A 21,173-nucleotide genomic window follows, 5' to 3' on the forward strand; every position below is an offset into this window, starting at 1 on the left:
GGGAAGGGACAGAGAGAGGGAGACACAGAATCCAAAGCAGGCTCCAGGCTCTGAGCTATCAGCACAGAGTCCCATGCGGGGCTTGAACCCACGAACTGTGAGATTATGACCTGAGCTGAAGTCAGGTGCTGAATGGACTGAGCCACCCAGGCGCCTCTGTTTATTTACCTTGGAAAGAGAGAGCACACATGTGCAAGCAAGGGAGGGCTGGGGAGAGAGAGAATCCCAAACTGGCTCAGCCCCACCAGTACAGAGCCCTATGTGGGGCTCAAACCACAAACTCAGCCAAAACCAAGAGTCGGATGCCCAACCAAGCCACTTGGCACACCCCCCACCACTCATTAATTTTTTTAAAGTTAGATCCTGTACATGCCTAGAAAAATTCAGCAAAATTCCACAAGAAAGTGTTAACAGTGGTTAATTCTGGTAAATGTTACTAGGGGTTAAAAATAGAGTAAAAGAAAAATATTTTTACTTTCATTTTATATCCTTTTGCACTTTTTTTTTTTTTTTTTTTGTAATGAAGAGCAAGTATGAACCTAGTTCTTATATCTGTCCCCTTTAGGAGAAAGGAAATAAGAGACTTTGAAGAGTCAAGAGCATCAATGTTTGTTGTACAACTTATTTTTATTGTTTTCTTCATGTGAAGAAAATGATATTAAAGTAGAAGAAAATATAGTTGGCCTAAGTACAGACAAACGCATAAGCTTATTTTTCGGGTTTTGTTTTGTTTTTATTTGGTTGTTTTTGTTTGTTTGTTTGTTTGTTTGCTTGGAGGGTTAGAGGGGAGATCCTAATTGTCTCTCTTCTGCTGTTGGAATCTAACTTCCAGCTTTTTGGCAAATGCAGCTCAGGGATAGATGATGTGTGGTGAGATAAAGACTTGTGTGTGCGGTTTGATGCAATCACAGGATTTAGTTGTGGTTGCACAGTGTAAGATTTATTCACTTCTTTATTCTTCCTTGCTTTGGTGTAGAAAGTGTGTTTTGCATTTGAATAAAATGCAAAGTAGAAGAAAAATGTCTGAAACTCTACATGGTACTCATGTCCTAAGACAACTCTAAAACTCAAAGATACTCGTCCAAATATAGAGTTGGCTGAAAAACGTGCTTTGTGATGTTTATAGGTTTGGGTTTAAATAAAATGGCATCCCACCCTTAGTCCCAGGCAAGAGAGGCTTCTGCCTTGGATGCCGGGCTTCAGAGGGCCCTGCAAATACATACACACACACACACACACACACACACACACACACACACACACACACACTGTACTAATGAGCACATGAGTACCTCTGTCTTAGAATCTGGTGCTCAACACTGACATGGAACCACCTATAACCCTAAACATCTGCTTCAGTGACTAACACAATTCAGGTCCAATAGAATGCAAATTATGTGAAAATCTTGACTATAACAACATATCAAGTGATTTGACTAAAATGAAAGCAATTATATAGCATTTATGAATTATGTATGTCTTTATTTTATTACTCATCCAATACAGCTCATCAACAGAACATCCAGACTTATCAGATAATAAGGAAATTTTGATGTCTTCCCTGTTTTGCTCATATAAAAACCACAAGTTTCACCTGTTGTTCAGGTTGGGTGTTGTATTAATCAGCTTGGGCTGCCGTAGCAAGCTGCCACAGCCTGAGTGGCTTAAACAGCAGACATTTATCTTCTCACAGTTCTGGAGGCCGGAAGTCCAAGATCCAGGTGTCACAAGGTTGTTTGCTTTCTGGTGAGTCTTCTCTTCCTGACGTGCATACATCTAGCTTCTCCCTGTGTCCTCGTGTAGCCTTTCCTCTATGCACCTGCGGAAAGAGCGATCTCTAGTGTCTCTTCCTCTTAGAAGGACACCAGTCCTTTCACGTTAGGGCCCTACCCTTTTGACTTCATTTAACTTTAATTCTTTAAAGGTTCTGTCTCCAAATATACTCACATTGGGGGTTAGGGCCTCAACGTATGAATGTGAGGGAAGACGACACAATTCAGTCCGTAACAGGTGTTATGAAGGTGTTTTTGTCAAGGTAGATGTGTAGACTCTCTTTACTCAACAGTTTGCTAGCTTGATTTATAACTTTTACATATTTAGACATTTGGCATGTGGTCCCCTGCCTGCTCTAGACCCCACGAGTATGAGGAGGCATGCCGACAACAAAGAATACGTGTATGCTACAATTCGTAGCTAAGAGTGGCTTCCATCAAACCTAGCTCAAGGGTTATTTACAGAAGAACTCGTCAGTGAGTAAGGCTGTCTTTCAGGGGAGTGATCTGTAGTATGAGGTAGTAAGCTGTGTGTTACAGGATATGTCAAAGCTGAGGATGGTTGACCAAATGGCAAGAATGTTGAGAGGCATATGCCTATGCTGAGTAGAAGGTAAAGACGTGATCATCAAGACCCTTCCCAATTTTAAAATCCCGAGAAGCCTCTGTGTTCTAGAAATACAGGCTCTCAGGTCTTCTTCCTCAGTTATATCTTCTAGAAAACAATGCTTGCTTTCTAAATGCTGGAGTCAGAGAAATTTTCCTAGGGCCCTTAGTTTCTTCTGAATGTTTCGCTTTATGTCTATTTAATCTGTTAGGCCACAAAAGCTATTTTTGAGTTGTATGTGCTTTCAAAGGCAGGCAGACTTTTGGCATATTTCAGGTTAAGCTGTAAAACTGCTATTTAGTGAGAAAAACCAAAAACAATCCCAAGCCAAAAATGCATTGCTTTCTACTTCAGATAATTTCTAAACAAGGTATTTGCTTCACATACAATCACAATCATAAGGGGATATTATAATAGATTTTACATTCTCTAGAAAATGGGTGGTACACATATATGTGGAAAACTTGAAAGTATTATTTAGGGGTGTCTGGTGGCTCAATGGGTTAAGTGTCTGACTCTTGATTTCAACTCAGGCCATGATCTCACGGTTCATGAGTTCAAGCCCCATGTCAGGCTCTGTGCTGACAGTGCAGGCCTGCTTGGGATTTTCTCCCTCTCTCTCTCTCTCTCTCTCTCTCTCTCTCTCTCTCTCTCTCTCTCCCCCCCCCCTCCCTCCCTCCCTCTCTTCTTACCCCTCCCCATCTCAAAATAAACAAACTTAAAAAATAAAGGAAGAAAACATTATTTACCAAGATCTAACTGTGGAAAAGCTGGAGTCATTGATGGTTTTCCTTACCTCAGAAAGCTTTCTTTCAGTAATTGTCTACCTTTTTACAGAAAAGGGAACAAATGCCTTGTACTGAGAATAGTAAAGTAGGAAAAGACTTTAGTGGTAGGTCACCTGATCCTTTCAACTCCTTGTACTAGTAAAGAAATAGACTCAGAGGAGATAGACAACTCACCTAAGGTTACACATCTAGTTACTAGTAAAACCAGGATGAGACGAAGGTCTCTCCTGCTCCCAATTTGTTTCCATATACTGTGCTGTCATGGTCAGGTCACCAAACCATTCAGAATGTGGACTCCCAATAGTAAGAATCAAAAGCACACTGGAGAGAATAATGTCCTCATTTACAAACAAAACAAAACAAAATTTACCTCACAAAATATCTGATGTTGTGATGATAATTTCTGTTTCTCAGTTCTATTATTCTAGGTATTGAAATCATACAAATAATCCAGAATTTCCAAACCAGAAGGCCATAAGTGGAGGCCATCAAGTTCTCTCTCTCTCTCTCTCTCTCTTCCTCTGCACCTCAGTGAATGGCATTCAAATCCTGCCATCCTTTTTTCTGTCACTGTTTATCCTTTCTGTATAAAAACAAAACCAGACAAAAACAAAACCTATAGGCATTTATAGTCCTTGTCAATAAAATATTTTAAAACATTGCAGCATATAAATCAGAAAACTCTTTTTGAAGTTTAGAGGGCTCCCAAGGAAACCCCTGTAAGATACGGTAGGCATAGCCAAAGAATATAGGAAAACTAGAAAACCTTCAGTGAAAAAAAGAAGATGGAAACCATAAAAGGTAACTTCACTTGCTTAACACAGACTGTGTGAGGAACTGAAACACGAAGGAAAAGGCACCCAAACTGGAACTTAGGTCAAGTCCACCAAGAAGAGGAATGAGGCCAGGCAGCACTGGAGGCTCACGGTGTTAGAAGCAGAAAACCCAAAACAGGAAATGAAAGTCAAATGACAAAAGACGAAGGGAAATTAAGAATTCTTTATATAAGGAACTAGAGAAATAAAAAGGAAAATATTACCTTATTAGGTACTGGGGAGAGAAGTAAATAGCCACTAGCATATGCGGCCCAGTCAGCATGCACAGAAATTCTAAGGGAGTCAGTACTCTCCCTGTCTCCCGAGAGGCCTCCGCTGCCTGGTATCTGTTACTCATGGGGAATTATCTCCAAAAGCCCCAATTTCCTGAACTGAATGTGAGTTGGTAGCAACAGTGTCTTCTTAAAAGGGTAAACCAGACGATGTTGCTAAAGCATTTAGCATAAATGCCTGGTACCTAATTCATGCTGGCTACATGGCAGCTGTTATTAATGTCATTACAAACTTATTAAGCCAAATATTTATTCTTTCCTGATACTCGTACTTATTTATTATGGATATAGCGTGGCAGTTATAAGACCTTCAAATACACATGTAGATAAGGCCATTGCTTGTCATGCCTGTTTCATCAACATCCTTGATCATGGGTCATCAGTTACAAATTTTACTGTCTCAAATTTATAAGAAAATAGAATAGAGTCAGCTTAAGCAATTTTCCCAACATGATACAGTAAGTCAGTGACTTAGCTGAACACAAGACCTGCATCTCAGAGACCTGTACTCGAGCCAGGATGTTCTGCTAGGGTAAAAAAAGCCAATTAGTTATTTTACATTCTTATTTATAAGCTGCATCATGAAGCATAATCTAAGCAATGATTTAGACTGATTTAATTATAGAAAATGTAAATTTTCCATGTGATACTGAATATTTCTTGAAAGGAATGTCTAGAGCACCATTTATATTTGCAAACCAGGAACAGCAAACATTGAAGGTACAGAAGCATTTAATATTTAAAATGTGTTCATATTGGGGCACCTGGGTGGCTCAGTCAGTTAAGTGTCCATCTTTGGCTCAGGTCATGATCTCACAGTTCGTGAGTTCGAGCCCCGCATCAGGCTCTGTGCTGAACGCTCAGAGCCTAGAACCTTCTTTGGATTCTGTGTCTCTTTCTCTCTCTGTCCCTCCCCCTGCTTGTGTTTGGTGTCTCTCTCTCTCTTTCTCAAAAATGAATAAACATTAAAAAAAAAAGAAAAGAATATTTAAAATGTGTTCATATTGCAAAACAAATTATTCACAGGTTGTATATGCTGATTGGGAAACATGATCTTACATTCTTATCACACTGAAAATTTGTGTTTTATTTATTTAGCTTTATTTTCCGCCCCTCTGCAATACTAATATAAGTATTAGTGATATTAATATTAATAACCAGTGTTTTTCCTAAATTTTTACCATACCCTTCCCTACCTCTGAGGTCACCACCTTTTAATTACAAAACATTATATAGAGGAAGGATGTAAATTGATAAAGAGGCTACTGAGTGTGCATTTATTCATCCCAAATTCTTATAGTGGGGACCAGAAAGGCCAGAGAGGCTATAAACATCTAGAGTCCCAGATTTAAGGTTTAGAGCTCATTGAATTTCCAAAAAACAATGGGGAGATCAACATTCTAATTTTGCCAACATCTAATTCTAGATGCTATAAACATCTAGAGTCCCAGATTTAAGGTTTAGAGCTCATTGAATTTCCAAAAAACAATGGGGAGATCAACATTCTAATTTTGCCAAGTAAGGACATTTAAAACAACAACTATTACCGTATACTAACATCATTCTTTACTGAAAGAAATACCATGTGAACTTTAAGAAAAACCTACTAAGAAGAACAAAAATATCAGTGTAAAGGCAATTAACAAGAAGTGATAAATGACAGACTGTTTCATATGCATGTGTGTGTGTGTGTGTGTGTGTGTGTGTGTGTGTGTGTGTGTTTTCTAAATGTTTATGTTATTTCTCATTTTTCTGGAGATCAGTGATCAAAGATACGGCCCAATTCTTGTACTAATCTTTGAGAGCTGCTTCAGAGATTTCCAAAAAATCGTTTTGGGGGCCAGATAAGTATAAAATACAGAAATAACCAGGTGACTCTTATTGAGGGGTTCCTCTACTCCAGGCCCTGTGCTGAGCACGTGGTTTGCCTGCAGTGTGATGACCAACTGGTGATGTTCCTCCTGGTAAGGAACCTGCCCCTGCTTCTTTCTGGTTGTCATGACCATGAAAGCCACCCCAAGCATCTCACTGGGGAGCTGTTTTTTCCAAAAACATGATCATCATATGAAAATTTAAAACGACAATATAACAATGGCTTGATTAGTCCTAGGCCATTGCAACAGGATCTAGCCACAACTGGGGTACAGTGTTCTTCTCTCACAAAGGGACAGAAAGTTGCCAGGTTTTTTGCCACAAGCTTCTGTGCTGTGACAAAGCACTGCTTTGACCAGTGTACTGGGCCTGGTCCGAGACCACAACAGCCAGCCACTATGACAAATCAAAAATAGCCCCAGAGTCTAAATCAAGACATATGGAGAGTGACCACCCTGAGTCATGCAGACCCATTTGTTACATACTTTATTTTTGGATAATTTTAGTAGGGATCGAAAGTGTTTCGTTTGCTGGTTCTTCTCTCCAAATAAGAGTACAAAGAAAGGAACTAAGTCATGTGGTTCTATTTAACTTACCATGAGGCTGCAGCTGAGTCTCGATGATGTGATTCTTCGGCTTTGTAAAGGCCATGGCTAACTGGTTAGGACGATATGTTTCTCTGAATTGCCTAAAACGCCAAGATAGTAGCTCACAATCTATTGTGTAAGAAAGTTTTGCTCCCAGGAATGCATGCTGTCATCCTAAGATCTTTGTTGCCAGTCAGGGTGATAAAACACAAGTAAATGAGGGTGCTGATGTGGGATAGAACGCAGAGGATGTAGGAGAAAGCTTGTTTGCCTTATTTAGGCCTGTTTCCGATTTGAGATTTGAGTGGATTCTAGAAATATTTATAATTTACATTGTAAGTCCTCTAAGTATAAATATTTCATCTTAGCAAATGTATTAGTATCCTCATCCTTAAGAATGGTTTCCATGAGTACATGTAATCTAGGTTTTTCACCATCATCTGGTCCTCCCACCAAACTAAACCCATATCCTATTGTTCTCCTTCCACTGCTCTTTGTTCTTGCGAAATGCCAAGACCATTGTCACCCTAGGGCCTTTGCATTTGCCATTTCTTCTACCCACAGTTGTTTCCCCATCATCATCACATAACTGCTTCTTGTCATTTAGGTCTCTGTTCAAATATCATTTCTTGTAGAAGCCTTCTCTGACCACATTGACTGGAGTAACCCGTCCTATCAATCACTCTCTAATACTTTACCTTAGTTTATTATCTTTATAGCACTTACGACTATCTGAAAACATCTTGCGCCCTTATTTGCTAACTTATTGTTTGCCTTCTCTAGAATGAAAGCCCCATGAGAACAGGGACTTTGTCTTGTTTGTTCCCACAGCCCAGCACTAGAATTTCTGGCACACAGCAGCACTTAATAAACGTTCTTTGCATGAATGAACAAAAGGATGGAAGAATTCACCTGTATTTCCATATTTTGTCAACTTTATCCCAGAAAGTTCATGTCTAAATGGTACAAAGGCTAATCAATATTCACTAATTCTCTTGATCATTTTGTCAATAGCAATAGGCCAAATGACTCATGATTTAAGTTATCTGGCTTCACTGTCTATAATTGATCAGATCGTTGAACAGTTGCCAGAACCCCTCTTCACTTAAGTTATATAGCTCCGTCTAAAAGAGAATCATATAAGAGCACAAATAAAATTTTAATATAAAAAGGAAAGGTTAGAGTGATTTAGGATACACAAATACTTCTTAAAACAAATATCTAATTTAAATGAAAAAATCATTTTTCATAAGAAAAGAAAACACTAAAAGCAAGAGGCCTATCCTTTCCATTTTAAGAATATTGATCTGGAAATTCTAACTAATGCAATAAGATAAGAAAAAGAAAGAAAGGATAGAATATTTTAGAGGCAAAATTATCTTTACAAATAATGATTATCTACCAGGAAAACTTAAGATAATTTTTTAAAGGACTAATAGTGAAGTTCAGGGAAGTAGAGTTACAAAATAAGCACATAAGTTGTGATCGATTTCTTACAGAGAAGCAATAGTTCTTTAGGAAACGCAAAGAAGAAAATAGCTAACGAATGTTACAGATGTTAATATACCAGCCACGGTTTTGTTTTTCTTTTCCTAGTATCTGAAGACGGCATTAATCTTAGACTGTAGAACAGGACTACAGAGTTGAACATAATACTGTGTTTTTCTGTGATAAAGCATAACTTCCCACTTGTTCATTCTGCTAACATTTATACTCGTCATCTGTGTATCGTTCTGTACAAGAAGCATGCAGAAAACAAAGGGAAAGGAGGAAACATGGTCTCTGCTCTTGAAGGCTTTATAATTATGATGGAAAGAAGTAATTGTGAAACCATTAGAAAATCGTTTGTGGTAACATTTATTTAGTAAATACTTAGGAAGCATCTGTAATGAGAAAGCCTCTGTGAGTTGTATGTGGGGCGATGGGTAGACTTGTCATAAATGTGATTAGAACTCAGTCTTCAACATCTTGGCAAGCTTTTAGGGAGAATAAGGCATATGGCATGATAATGGTAAAGCAAGTGAGCTGAAACTTGAAAAAGAAGAAAAGAATTTGAGAGAATAGAGATGGACCAGGTGGCATTCCACGTGGAGGGCACAACTTTGGGTAAGACAAGAAAGTATGGGATATGTTTGTGAACACTGAGTAGACCTATCTGATGGAAGACAGGTGTACATTAAAGGGAACTGGTAAGACCAGAAGGAGAGATTAGAGCCAGCTCAGGTCACAGGATGGGGGGTCTTGAATTCCTGAATGAAGAGTTTAGATTATATTTGCTGAGCCCTCAAACATTTCAAAACAAGGAGGTGAACTTGAGAGCTCTGCTGCAGGAATATTTTTCTGACAGTGGCCTCTGGGCTGAGGTGAAACACAGAGACTGAGGTTGGAGGGTCTGTTAGTAAGCTTTAGAAGATAGGGAAATAAGTTCTAATAGAAAAGGAAAAAGTCAGACATAACAATTTAGGATAAACAAATACTTCTTTAAAATATCTATTTTAAACCAACAGCTAACATGATAATTCCTAGTGGAAAAATTAAACTACTAAAGGCGACAAGCCCATTCTTCCCATTTAAAAACATATTGATCTGGAAATTCCTTTTTAGGTTTATTTATTTATCTTGAGAGAGAGAGAGAGGGAGGGAGGGGGAGAGAGAAAGAGAGAGAGAGAGAGAGAATCCCCAAGTGGGCTCCGCGCTGTCAGCACAGAGACTGATGAAGGGCTTGAAATCACAAACCGTGAGATCATGACATGAGCTGAAGTCGAACACTTAACCGAATGAACCACCCAGGCACCCCTGATCTGGAAATTCTAACCAGACCTCAACTCAACTGGAAAAGACTTGAGAGACTGCAGAGGTGGGATTGAAGGGCTTTGCACCCAGAACAGTGCCTGGCTTTTCGTAGATACTCAAGAAACATTCACTGAATGAATGTATAATTTTCTGTCCTCCCCTCGTAATAAGTTCTCTGGGATAAGATCTCCCTCTCCCTCTCCCTCTCCTCTCATCCCTCTTTATTTTTTCTATACTACATCCCCAGAGTCTGGGTCGGTAGGCATTCGGTTAATGCCACCTCATTAGATATGTCACCTCAATGAATGTTACCTCACTAGATACAGGATTGAGAGAAATGAAGGAGTGGGCAATTATTCAGAGCCGTGAGGTCATGACCTGAGCCGAAGTCAGATGCTCAACCAGTTGAGCCACCCAGGCGCCCCTTAATTTTTTTAATGTTTGTTTTTGACAAAGAGAGAGAGAGACAGAGTGTGAGTGGAGGAGGGGCAGAGAGAGGGGGAGACACAGAATCCGAAGCAGGCTCCAAGCTCTGAGCTCTGAGCTGTCAACCCAGAGCCAGACGTGGGGCTCAAACCCACGAGCTGTGAGATCATGACCTGAGCCAAAGCTGGACACTTAACCAACTGAGCCACCCAGGCACCCCGGTTGAGGACACATCTTAGGACACACTGTTTTCAGTGAGGCACAAGAGGAGCCAAGGAAGGAGACAGAAATAAGTTAGAGATGGGAGGCAAACTGTATTCCAGTCACTCCAAAGGAGGAAGGAGATTTTTCAGGAAGGTAGTTAGCAGCTGCATCAAATTCATGAGGATTAGTGAGGACAGAATTCAAGAAAAACTATTACGTCTGGATGTTAGTGTGAGAATTTCAGAACGTGTGCATCTGTGCAGAGGGAATGTGGGAAATCAAATTTAAGTGGACAAGCTATGCGGTGAAGGGAGTTGGACAGAGTCCTCTCTCAAATTTGCTGAGAACAGGAGGGAGGACAGAGAAAAGATAGAGGTGTTTGACTAGTTTCTTTGTAGGTGCTCCACCATTAACTGGATAACTTGCCCCAAATTTTCAGACTACACACCAGTCCAGTTTAAGATCTGTCTGTTACACAGCATCCCATTGTATATTCCATTGCCATTGGCCAGTCAACAGATAGTTGCTGATAACCTCCTAGAGCAGCAGCATGGACTGGATTCTGTGGAAGAAGATAAAGACATGTAAATACAAGGGATGGCAAGAGACAACAGGTCAGGAGAAACTACATATGAACCTGCAAGGAACCACACAATGAGAGGAGCCAGGAGTAATTAACTTGGTTCAATGACATCATGGACCCCTGTTCTGTGCTAGGCGCTGGGATCTGGTTAAAGGATGAATCTGGGGCGGGGAGGGGGGGGGGCGGTGCACCTGAGTGGCTCAGTCGGTTGAACGACCGACTTTGGCTTAGGTCATGATCTCGTGGTTTGTGAGTTTGAGCCCTGCGTCGGGCTCTGTGCTGACAGCTCAGAGCCTGGAGCCTGCTTCGGATTCTGTGTCTCCCTCTCTCTCTGCCCCTCCCCTGCTCACTCTCTGTCTCTCTCTCTGTCTCTCAATAACAAATAAAAACGTTTAAAAAATTTTTTTTAAAAAAGGATGAATCTGGGGGCTGCGCATGGTCTCCACTTAATGGTGGGATGAGTCGACTGATGGCTTCAAAGCTGGAATAATGAGGGGCTGGAACAGCAGGCAGGGTGTTCCTAAATTGAATTTGAAGGTTGACTTTAATTAGAGTGGGGAGGAGAAGGCAGCTTCCAGCCTCTGGGACACACCTGGGAAACACACGCATGAGTACTGCCTTCCTGTAAGCCAGTGAAATCCCCTTCTGACCATGGTGGATGTGGAGGTCTTAGGGGTGAATGAGATTACAAAGGTGATCCTGAAAGCTATTTGGTAACATGGAAGAGGCAACCCCTCCTTACAGCTTAAATGAAAAGATGTTCTTCGTTTGTTGTTTTGTTTGTTTGTTTCTCTCCCACCATTTCTCTGAGCTGGAAGCAGAAACGTAACTTCTGTGTCATGATCACCATGACCACTAGTTAGGAGAAACATTTTCCACCCAAATAGAAAACAAATAAATGCTCACAATCTATGATATTCATGTGAGGATCCACATCTAGACCAGGGAATGCTTTATCACTCACCTTTTTGGAAGAGGAGGAAGGAAGAGTTCACCCTAGTCATCAGAATCAACCCACTCTTCCACCCATAAATTGCAAGGCAGATGCAAACATCCTCCCCAGATGCCCTGTCATCATTGTCATGAGACCAGGACTTTGCCCCTTGAAGGACTCATGTGACTCCAAGATCCTCTCCTGCCATTTAGCCTCCATCATCTTGGTCATAGTCTCAAAGAATTTGGTTGTACTTTATTCTTCTTAATACCACTTGGTTTAACTAGAGAACCCTCTTGGGGAAGGGGGGGGGTGGTTGACTATTAGCTGTTTAGTCCACTAAAAGATAGTCTAAAACACAGGGAAATGAGAACCTTCAAAGCTTTAGGAGAGCATGGTTGTAAGGAAGTGACTTTATGGTGTTCTACCAAGGACTATATTTCCTCAGGATAAAACAACAGGAAGCAGAGAAGATGTCCACTGGGAGAGGACTGTAGATCTCAGCAGTAAGTCAGAGGGCAGATGGGAGTTCCTTTCACCAATGATATTCCAGAATGGCTGTCCTTGAGTTAAATGTAAGACTTTGTATATCTTCTTTGATTAACAATTTACCAAGAACTACAAATTTCAGGTAGGTCCTGGGGGCTTGGAAACTGTGGAATTGGCACGAGATTCTCAGTGAAGAGTGGCAATCCTGTCATCCAAGTCTTTAATATCCATGAAATAGATGTGCCAACAGCAGCTGTTTAGAAAATCATGATCATCCCAAAAAAGGTTCCAGTTCAGTGAGTTTTGAAGAGTCTACAACATGACTCTTCTATTCAATCTGCCCTCGGTAACTGACTTTTGGAATTTCTCGGGGGTTATTTGGGACTTTTAGTGTTAAAATCACGGGTTAGCTATAGGAAAAAGGGCCTAATGATCAGGAGCAAAAACAACATAGTCTTAGGCATCTCAATATACTCATCTCAACTGGTCTCTCGAGAAGGGACCCATGAGGTGTGTGTTTGTGTCTCTTCTTAATCTTACTTAATCTTTGTATCAAAGAATGAAGAACACATGGTGCAGTTGTGGTGTGGTAATAAGCACACGAAGATGGATACAAAGAAAGATTTCTTTTGGCGTCATTGCTTTAGCAGCTATAGGCTCATGGCTGGGGTGTGCGGGCTGCTGTGAATGAGATGAACGATATACTTTGTTAAGAATGGCCACCATTCCTGAGTACAGTCTAGATTCCCTTAACACACCCTGAAACCAGCAGGAGTTCTGACTTTCCTTTACAATGTGGCACTTCCTGATTCCTTTACCTTTCTCTTTCCTCCTTGATGTGTACAACAAAACTTTTGGCAATAGTCAACCGTAGTACAGGGACTCAGAGCTCTCGCTCAACTGCGTGTGAATGGTTTCTCCAAGGGTCTCCGTGTTTTACCAAGGAAGCAGGGCCAGAGAGAAGTCCACACATGAGAGAGAAGGCTCATCGATGCTCACAGTTAATCCTTCAACCCTCTCCCCTACTCCAACCACTGCTGACCCTACTGACCTTGTGTTATTTATTTTCTCCCCCAAATTGGGGCTGGAAGTTTACTTTCACTCAGTTTCACCTGGATACAGATGTTAATAGGAACAAAACTCTATTTCTAGACATGAGAACTTGAATTTTTCCTGCAGTCCAGATCTAGAATATAAGAACCCACGGGGGCGTAGCAGGAGACGGGTTTACTCTGAGTGAAGTTTTCCCTGTTCTCTCCAAAGAAGGTGACTCTTGGGTTAGCTCTGGCCACCCAATCGAGTCTGGAGTCTTGGGGCTTCACCCTACCAGCTCCTTTAGTGTGAGCTTAATAAATTACAACACGAATTCTGAGAGACCACTGAATTTCTCAGACACTCACTTTCCAGCAGTGTAAAAGGGGGGAATAATGTTCCTCCTCCCTCAGGGTTGTTAGGAGAATCATGAGCTAAGGTAGTTTTGAAAGTGCCTGACACAGTGCTTCTCAGGAGTTTGCCTCTTTGTCAGCTTTTACTTGAGCTGTTAGAACACTCTTTGTCCGCAAGAATGCTCGGGAATGCAGGTGCAAAGTGACCCGTTGTCTTAGGATGGTGGGGAATGGGACACAGTTAATGGGAAATGACTTCAGTTTACTGCATGTGCTAGTAATCCTGTGATGCCATCGCAAAACAAAAAGCACATGACTACTCGAAAGCCCGCTGTACCTGAAGAAGAAATTGGATTCGACTCAGAAAATCAGACTGTAAAGCTAATCGCTCTGATCCAATAACGTGGCCCCGCAGAGTGGCATCATCAGCCCTGAGACACAGAGAGGAGGAGGGAGGGCAAGGAGGGAGAGTGAGGGCGCGGGGCTGCCCAGCTCTCCAGACACTCAAGCCAATGAAAAATTCATAAGGAGATGTTTTATAGCCAGTGTCTAATATCACCGCTGGGTCACAGACTGATCTGAGCCAATCAATAGGATTCATCGTCCTGAAAGGAGCTAGTAGTGATTGTATGTTTATGAGAACTGGGAGGTGCCCAAGCCAAGGCCAGTTTCTAGTTACTTGGTATGTGTCACCCTTAAAAATATAGAACTTAGTCTGAAAATGGAACCCAAGACCTTTAAAAATATTGTGTAGGGGAGAGGAGGAAAGTTTCTTTTCAAATCTAGGTGTGGGGAGGAGGGGATTTTTGAATTCTTTTTTTAAGTCAGCTTAAGGACTAGTTTTTAAATTGAAGCTGCTTTTTAGTTTCAATCTTTGGTGGCCATTTATTGTATCTGAGTTCTTTTTTACTTAGCTCCAGAATTTGTGTTTGTTTTTTTATAACACTTTAGCCTCTGTGTCAAAATCCTCTAAAGACAAATGGAGATTTATGACACTGGAATCATAAAAAGAAAGAAATATAGAGTCAGTTTTATCATTATTTATAACCAAGTTCCAGGTTGGTTTGGTTTTTTAAGCCATTTTTTTTTTTAACGTTTATTCATTTTTGAGAGCGAGAGTCAGCAGGGGAGGGACAGCAGATCTGAAGTGGGCTCTGTGCTGATAGCAGAGAGCCTGATGCAGGGCTCGAACTCACAAATTGTAAGATCATGACCTGAACCAAAGTTGGATGCTTCACTGACTGAGCCACCTGGGTGCCCCCAGGTTGGCTTGGTTTTTAAAAGCTTTTAAAGATCATAGAACCTTCAACTTGAGTTTGAGGGTTTGCTTTCTATACAGGCAACCATTTAAGGGCAGAAGGAGGTAGAACAAAATGAGCCTTAAAGGTTATGTGCTCAGAAGTCTGCTGAGGATTCCAGGGGAAAGCCCACATCAGCCTGTCTAGGTGAGGAAGCTCTGAGCAGGCCAGGGCCTCCGTGTGTGTGTGTGTTCCAGGCATGGCTAGAGCCCTCCCTGAGGTCTCGAAGAAGATCCCATTGAACGCCATCCCTCTCACCCTCACAAAAATTACTTTTCAACAGGTATTTAAACACCAAGAACTCATGAATGAAAAATCTTGGAAAGCCAACTTGTGAAGCAGGAAGGCAGGAGAGGAAGAGGGTCAGGACAGGATAAGGGATTTCATCTTTTCCCTGCTGATGGTGTCAGGACAGAAGCTATGTTCTTGCATCTTTGTAAACAAACAGGATTTCTTTTCATGGTTGTAAAAGATTATTGTGTTTGGGAAATACAGAAAGAAAAGTAAAAAAAGAAAAATAACTCCTATGCCTACTGTCGTGGAAAGTCCACTTAACTAGATGGTGTATTTTCTTCTAGGCTGTTACATATATAATATACCTATATATATTTGTATCTGCATCTGTATCTATATCTTCATACATACACATACACACACTAAATTAAAATCATAAATAGTAATAGTAAATGGTTTTATATCCTGAATATTTAATGTGTACTAATTTTGTAATCACTGTGCATGTGAAAATATTCAGATAGGAATTTTTTATTGTCCGGTTAGAATTCTGTTAAAAGAATATGCCATTATGTGCCATTCCTCTATCGACAGATGGGCCATGCACTTTCACATGACCCCTACGTGTTTGTTCATGCATGCTGATAGCTCTCCCATCTCTCATTAAATAAACCACACCTGAGCGGTGCCACCTATGCTGAGGCCTGCCCATTTCCCCAGTTACAATTCATCACTCCTGGGAAGGTAATGGTAGATGTGGGGGGGAGATGGGCTTCGGGAGCTGACAAGCCTGGGCTCCGTGGCTGGGGCAGCACTCACCAGCTGTGTGACCTTGGGGAGCTTCTTTACTAAGTCTCAGTTTCCTTGCCTATAAAATGGGAATAATACTCCCCTCCACAGAGTGTTGATACGATGATTGAGTAGAAACATGTATGTGTTCATTCCCTTCCCTCTGCCCTTTTTCAGTTTTCTGGCTTCTCCCCAGAGCAGTATAAAGTGGTGGTTAAGCGCTTGAGTGAGTTTGGGGCGCCTGGGTGGCTCAGTCGGTTGGCATCCGACTTCGGCACAAGGCATGATCTCATGGTTTGTGAGTTCGAGCCTCGCATTGGGCTCTGCGCTCAGAGTCTGGAGCCTGCTTCGGATTCTGTGTCTCCCTCTCTCTCTGCCCTTCACTCGCTTGCGTGCACGCACTCTCTCTTTCTCTCTCTAAATAATAAACATTAAGAACAAAAAAGAGCTTGAGTGACCTTGAACAAGCAACCTAGCCTTTGTGCCTTAGTTCTTCCATCGGTACCATGGGGATAATAGTACACTCATAGGTTTGTAGGGAAGATCAAGTCAGACAATCAACGTAAGACACTTTGTTCCTGGTACAAGTAGGAGAGCAGTCCTTCTTTAATAGTCTTACAGGACCTCTCACGAAGTCATGTTGCTGTTTTTTTACCAGGCTCCTTGATAGCTTCACAGCAGATGATAAGTTCCCCGCCGTTGGCTGCCTCCTGGAGTCACTGTCTGGTGAGGCTTCAAGCGACCAGACCTAGGGAAGGGCTCTTCCTTACTGGTGGCCATATCTTGCAAGGGGTCACTGAGACTTTCCCAGCAAGCCCTCCTTGATGGGTACCCGGCCCAGAGGAGCCCTGTGGAGTAAGTGGTCTGAGACAGGGAGATGGTCCTTAACCACTGCTCCACATCCAGCTGTCAGGCAGGAGGAAAGGACGTTAGGCTGTGAAAGAATTGCCTGGGCTCTGACCGAGGCATTTCCCAGAAAAAAGGCCTTAGTGACCTCATTCCCCTATTGGGCCTACTTCCCTTGGCAGGGAGAGTCTTCTTCTGACAGGAGGTGGTAACATCCTTACTTTGGTGCCACCAGGCAGGGTCATAGTGAGAGGGCAGGATTCACTCAGACACCAGGGTGTGGTGGCACCTTTGGAGGGTGTCTGCCCTGCCACCAACCTCCATGCTGTATTCTAGCATTGGCTCTCAAAGCCTTGTCCTTGGACCAGCAGCGTCAGCCTCACCTGGGAATGTATTAGAAACACAGATGCTCAGTCCCGCCCCAGACGTCCTCAGTCAGAAACGTGGGGATGGGCTTCCCAGCACTTGGTGCTTTAATAAGCCTGGAGGTGATTCTGGTGCTCTCTCAAGTTGGAGACCCAGTGGCCCATGGGAAACAACGGGGGGAGGAGAAGGGAGGGGGGGGGGAAGGCTGCATGGCAGTCCTCCTTCCCAGGCCCTCTCTGAGGACGAGCTGGGTTCCTGCCTGACATTCTTGTCTCCATTTCTATTGTCTATTTGAGCTGGTTTCAGCAGATTGCTGAGCTAGAGAGTTCTGAGTAATAAAGCAGGGATCCTTCAAAGAAAGCCTGTAAGAGAAGTGAAGCTTTGGGGTGCTCTCTGCTTCAGCAACTCCCCCTTTGGGTATCCTCAGAGTTCAGAAAGCCTGGTCTTGACTACTGTCACCCTCATTCTTCCTTTTTGGGCAGACAGACAGACCATGCCAACATGGTTTGTCACACTGTGTCCCTCAGAATTCAGCCCAAGGAAGAAGTCAGATGTATGCACAAATATTTAGGTACAAAGATGTTCATCTCAGTATTGCTTATATGGGACAACAGGGGGCTGGGGAGGTAACAACCCAAACAAATTAGAGCACAGCCATATAATGGAATACTCTGCAGCCACTGAAAATAGCATTTTCATTGGTCAAGAGGGATATCAATATAATGTTATATGATAAAAGTTCAATACAGATTAGTATGTACAGAATAAATCCACATATAGCATAGACAAAAATCTAGAAGTAAACACACAAAATGTTAACAGTGGTTACCATTTCTGGGTAATGGTATCACAGAATGTTTTTATTTTTTTCTTTATACTTTTTAAAACAACGTTTATTTGGGGCGCCTGGCTGGCTCAGTCGGTTGAGCGCCGACTTCGGCTCATGTCACGATCTCGCGGTCCGTGAGTTCGAGCCCCGCATCGGGCCCCTGTGCTGACAGCTCAGAGCCCGGAGCCTGTTTCAGATTCTGTGTCTCCCTCTCTCTGACCCTCCCCCATTCATGCTCTGTCTCTCTCTGTCTCAAAAATAAATAAACATTAAAACAACGTTTATTTATTTTGAGAGAGAGAGAGAGCGAGAGAGAACATGCACATGTGTGCAAGTGGGGAAGGGAGAGAGAGAGAAAGAAAAAGGGAGAGAATCCCAAGCAGAATCCTTGCTCACATGGAGCCCACCTCGGGGCCTGATCCCACCACCATGAGATCATGACCTGAGCTGAAGTCAAGAGTTGGACGCCCAACTGACTGAGCCACCCAGGTGCCCCTCTTTATACTTTTTAGTACTTTCCAATTTTCCACAATGACTGTGTGTTACTTTTATGAATAGAAGAAATACAATAACATTGAGTAAACTGGGGTTTTACCCTTTTACCCCTCCAAGTCTCAGTTTCTTGTGCCTCTAGAGCACCCCTCTAGGACCCTCCATCCAATGAGGAAAGAGTGATTATTGGCAGCTCATCCCTCCAAAATATGTTCCCTTGTAGTCTCCACTTTCACCATATTGTTTATCAAGAATCAGATGGATCTGGTGGCTGTTTCAACCCTTTGCCATCTTCCAAACACCTTACTTTGAGGACAGCAGTGATTAGCTGAGTTGTCATTACTGGAACAGCCTCAGAGGTAACCATGCCAAGCCCAGACTGCAGACAGGTCTGGCAAGAAACGCAAGAAGCAAAGCCAGAGTGGGCCATCAACGCACAGGGGAGACGGGAGTGGGGTCCAGTTGTGCCACTGGGACTAGTTGGAGCTGGCCATAAGCTCTGCCTGGTGCCCCTAGGACAGAGCAAGCTCTGCGTTGCTTCAAAGTCAGCGGGCCCAGCTGTGGGCAAATTCAGGCAGCCAGAAAATAACATAGCAATCCAGCACAGTGCCTGGCAAATAGGGGAAACTCAGTAAATATTTGTTGAGTGGAGTAATAAATGAAGCTTCCTCACAGGCTCTGGCAACCAAGACCCTCTGTGAGAGGATGCCATCAGGGCCAGGGGTCTGGGCAAAGAGAAGCTTGCAGACAAGGGGACTGGGGAGAGAGAGCTTAGCTGTGCATCAAGAAATGGGTGAGGAACAGCGATAAAAGCAGAGGCCTTCAAATCCAACCCAGCTTTGGATCCCGCCTCTCCCACTCAACAGCCTGGTAATCTAGGGCAGTTTACCTAACTTCCCCAGGCTTATTTCCTCCTGGGCTACCTGGGGATAACTCTCTCCACCTTGTGGGGTTTTCTGCTGCTTCCATGAAATAATGCAGGGCTTGCGAAGGACAGTTACAGATCTGCTCCAGTGGCTCAGCGGCAGCCTGAGAGCGGATGAAGGCAGGAGCCGTACTGTGGTCTGGGCCAACACCCTACCCAGGCAAGATCAGACATGCTGCCACTCGCCTAGAGACCTAGGTAGGTCTCTGGCATCGGGCATCAGCCCTTGTTGGCAACTGGGACCTCCACCCCTGCACTGTCTGGGTCAGGGGCCGGCCTGGGGGTGGATTGAACAACTGAGCTGGGGAAGCAGAGAGGCTGGGAAGTGAGGAGGGGGCTGGCTTCAGAGACCAAAAGGGTAGGAAGCAAAGGTAAGGTGAGGGCTTGGGTACCCAACAGGATCCTCAGACAGAAGATACATAAGTTTGGCTTTCTCTTCCTCAAGGGTGGGTTTAGAACCTCGTTTACGTGAGGTGACCTGTCTCCACGAGGAGTTCTTACAGCTCTGGTGGGTTGTGCCCCAAGGTCACCCAGAACTGCCATGCACACACTGTTTTCAAAATGACTCCCTAAAGCCATAGCAATAACCAGAGGCCTCCAAAGCCAAGTCATCTTCAGAGATAAGAGGCGCTTACCCTATACACGCATTCCTTTTTCTCACACCCACTGGTTCTTCTTTTGGGAGCTTTCTTGCTGCCAAGTCCTGCCCTCATACTTTGGGGTTTATCCTCACTTGGAAAATACATCATGTTCATTGTTGCCTGGCTAATCCACCAGCCTTGTCATTCCCCCCTGCATCTTGGGCCAGATTTGCCAGCACACTTCCCACTCTGTCAGGGCTGCCTTCTGACATATCCCCCCTTGTCTTATGTCAGGCTGTGCCAGACCATGAGCTTCCCTGGCGTGAGGGCCCTACGTCATTCGTCTCTCCGCCCTTTGCGGATCTGAGCACCATGTCTACATAGCAGGTGCCCAGCACTGGCTGGGTGTAATAAAGGGGGGTTGTAGCGGACACTATGGATTGCCCACCCAGAGGGTTTTATGACTTCTTCTCCTGGCCTTCTCTTTTGGGGGGAGATTGGAAACTTAATGCAGTTGAACCTTCAACAATACAGGCTTGAACTGCATGAGTCCACCGGTGCATGGATTTTTACAATACGGTACCTTAAGAGTTTTTTCTCTTATGATTTTCTTCATAACATTTTCTTTTCTCTAGCTTGCTTTATTAATAGAGTATGTAATAATATAACCTATACGATGCATATTGATTGGGGTGCCTGGGTGGCTCAGTCGGTTAAGTGTCTGACTCTTGATTTCGGCTCAGCTCGTGATCTCTCGGTTTCATGAGTTCAAGCCCCATATCGGACTCTGCACTGCCAGATTCTCTCTCTCCCTGTCTCTCTGCCCCTCCTGCACTCACACTATCTCTGTCTCTGTCAAAATAAATAAATAAACTTAAAAAAATGCATATTGATTTACTGTTTATGTTAATGATAAGCCTTCTAGTCAACAGTAGAGGTGAGGTTTTTAGGGTATCACAGTTATACATGGATTTTCCACTGCACAGGGACTTTGTGCCCCTGATCCCCACATTGTTCAAAGGTCAACTGTACTCAGTTGTTTTCCCAGCTACTCTCACAGATGGAAGTGGCCTTGCGAAACAGTGCTTGCCAATGAAGTATAAGTGCAAGTCTTCGAGGAAAGCTTTCTTTCCAGAATAAGGCAGACCTCTCTAAGAGGAGCCTTTGACCATTTTGCCAATTCCCTTTCCTTCTTACCTGGAATGCGGACATGATGACTGGAACTGCAATAGCCATCTTGCAACCATGAGGCAATAAGCAACAGT

The 21,173-nt window shown here is 43.0% G+C and overlaps 2 long non-coding RNA genes across 4 annotated transcripts in view; one reads left to right on the top strand and one right to left on the bottom strand.

Annotated features, from left to right (window-relative positions):
- Positions 1 to 21,173, top strand: part of LOC102951923 — a 53,481-nt gene that overhangs the window by 16,720 nt on the left and 15,588 nt on the right. The gene's annotated exons all lie outside the window — the stretch shown is intronic.
- On the bottom strand, positions 1,734 to 4,338 carry LOC122235783. Its single transcript, XR_006213824.1, has 3 exons — positions 4,207 to 4,338; positions 3,538 to 3,750; positions 1,734 to 1,819 (listed from the first exon to the last, which is right to left on the bottom strand). It is a non-coding gene; the product is annotated as an uncharacterized LOC122235783 (long non-coding RNA).

The sequence above is a fragment of the Panthera tigris genome, chromosome F3, assembly GCF_018350195.1.
Source record: "Panthera tigris isolate Pti1 chromosome F3, P.tigris_Pti1_mat1.1, whole genome shotgun sequence".
Lineage (NCBI taxonomy): Eukaryota > Metazoa > Chordata > Mammalia > Carnivora > Felidae > Panthera > Panthera tigris.